Source organism: Poecilia latipinna, unplaced genomic scaffold (genome assembly GCF_001443285.1).
Source record: "Poecilia latipinna isolate Pla-1442-1.1 unplaced genomic scaffold, P_latipinna-1.0 Scaffold296, whole genome shotgun sequence".
Taxonomy (NCBI): domain Eukaryota; kingdom Metazoa; phylum Chordata; class Actinopteri; order Cyprinodontiformes; family Poeciliidae; genus Poecilia; species Poecilia latipinna.
In genome coordinates, this window is record NW_015112912.1 from 69,629 (window position 1) to 72,199 (window position 2,571).

Consider the following 2,571-nt stretch of genomic DNA (forward strand, 5'->3'; position numbering starts at 1 on the left):
ATATATATATAACTATAGGTTGTAGTTTTTAATCTTTTACGTGACAAACTTCACAATGATTTAGAGACAAGCTATTTTGATTCATGAATGTCGAATTAAACTAGAAAAATTAACATAATATGCATATTTTTGATAATACACAAGGCAATATTTATTAATCAGCTAAAATGACTTGTCAGGTTCGAGTTGTATTATGGTCATCTATATTCTTAAAATAAACATCCTTATTTTCGAAAGCGACCTATCAGATATCGCGATGTTTGGTGAATGTCATTTCCGGCGACCATCTTTGTTTCCAATTGAACCCTGACTTTGGAAAGAGGATAAAGTAAATCAGCAATAACAACAACAACAAAAACTCTTAAAAGTTTTAAAACATATGCTCAACATTCTGGTAAGTGTTGCTGTAAAACTGTTTGTGTATTGAAATGCTTCTCGGGGTTTCACAGAACAGATGCGGTGTTATTTTTTTTTTTTTTTTTTTTGCTTTCCACTGAGGATTTTACCGGCTGCTAGCTAATGTTGTGAACAGGTGTAGCTTAGCGCACCGAGAGATGGTGCGCAGAAGCAAAACGCCTGTCGGCTCACAGCACTGCTTTCGTGCAACTACCTTGTTGCTGCAGGTTTGATGAATTTTAATGCTAAGAAAAGCTGGGCTTTGGACAGGATAGAATTAGGGTCTTCAAAGTGTCCTGAAACTTTTAAATGTGTCCCTGAATAAAACTGCTGAATTTCCTTCTCAGTGTGGAGTCTGTGTCGTTGGCTCCATGTTTTAAATGTTTCCCTGGCTCTGTACACCTGACTTGAATTGATTGCTGATTAACAGTATTTGCTGAACTGCGATGTGTGTTAAAGCAGGAAAACATGAGACATGCAGGGCAGTGTGGCTTGAGGACCAGGGCTGGAAAAAAAGCATATTTAGCTGACTGGTATTGATTGCGTTTGTAAATTTAAATAATGGAAAAACAAAAAAACAAAACGTTGGATAGTAAAGTAATGGATGTGTTGGTTAAAATTTTACATTTTACAAGCTGAAAATTGAGTAATTTTTGTTCCCCCAATTCATATGGATACCAAAAGGGTATTTTGTGTTACTTTTAAGAGATATACAAAAAGATTTTACCATGAATTCATATACATACAGGGATTAAGGTAAACTAATGTTGGAAAACGTTGTGGTGTCAAAACCAGTTAAGGTTTTTGTTATAATTTCTTCTGTTTAAACTGATTTTAGAAAAAGTAGCAATTTTCTTAAAATAGTCACTTAAAGTGTGGCTCTTGTAATGTGTAAAAAAACAAATCTCATACATAGTTATCTAGAAATGCATGCAATAATTTACCAAATATTGGGTCCTAACGGTCCTTTATTTTTGCTCAATTGCAAACACCAATGTTTTTAATTTGACATTGGGATTTAATATTTTACAGAATATTAAATTTTCCATTCTGAAAATGTAATGAAACTATTTGTTTCTGGGACATTTTAATTTCTCTACTATAAGAGAAGAGTGAGGATAGAGATATCACTGAACAGCAATTCTGGCAGCTTATATTAGATCCCTTTTAACCAAAATTACCCATATAGCTGATGATTCAAAACGTATTAATACGCAAATATTAAGAGGTCAAAAGCAGGAGTTCTGAAAGCATCAGCGAGCGCTTTGAACTGGACACAAATTATCAGCACGGATTTAATGAAGGCATTTGCACTTGCTTGAATTTCTTTTTAGATAGAAAAGCCAACAGGTTTTTCCGACAACTAAGAAAGCCTTTCAGATGAGGGGTGAAATATCAAGGAAATCGAGCAGGTCCAGTTGCCTTCATTTAGCACTTTCCCGTGATTAAAGTCTTGTTTACCTTCTTTATATTGAATTTATGATTTTACAGTCTCAGCTCTACAGGATCCATCAGCAGCAGTTGAAGTCGTTTTATTTTCACATCATCTTTGTTTCATTAGTTTTCATTTGATAAACTAAAGATTTAAGTCAAAATCATGTATGTGAAAATGCTGCAACATTTCAGTGAGAAAAGCCAAAACTACAGAGTTGTCTGATTAATGATTTCACAGATGCTTCTTTTGCAAAATAAGTGCAGTCATAAGTTTTGCTATTCATGATTCTTTCAATTTGATGAGTGAAAAAAATGGAGTAATATTTCTTTAGTTGTGTCTTGCAGGGCTTTTCCTGCAGTATGCACATAAAATAATGGCGTATTACTGTGGTTGTATGTATCTTCTGTCACATAAATCTATAGGTATTCATTTGCTTCCTGAGTGAAAAATTACTTGGATACACACTTTAATTTACAGAAATATTTACAGTGATTTTATGGTTAGTTTGCATCAATATTATAACCCTACACTGACTAATCCTCCTATAGAAAAAAAACCTGTTGGTTTTAAAAACTCTCTTTAGAGGTTTTTAAAGATCCATTTGTGTCAATTCAGTGTAAAGTTTACTAGTTTTATTGTTTTTGCTTATTTTATTGAATGTTTTCATCTTCTAGTACCTGTTGATTGAAATTATTTTATAGATAAGTATGATGATTATTATTGACTTTAAAGTCTGCTAG

General features: G+C 33.1%; 1 protein-coding gene across 2 annotated transcripts in view; it reads left to right on the top strand.

Moving 5' to 3' along the window:
* The first annotated feature begins 256 nt into the window (after window positions 1–256).
* Window positions 257–2,571, top strand: part of gpat2 (glycerol-3-phosphate acyltransferase 2, mitochondrial) — a 160,639-nt gene continuing 158,324 nt past the window's right edge. For both annotated transcript variants that reach the window (XM_015034343.1, XM_015034344.1), the window contains exon 1: window positions 257–394. The gene's annotated coding sequence lies outside the window, so the exon portion shown is untranslated. The remainder of the gene's footprint in view (window positions 395–2,571) is intronic.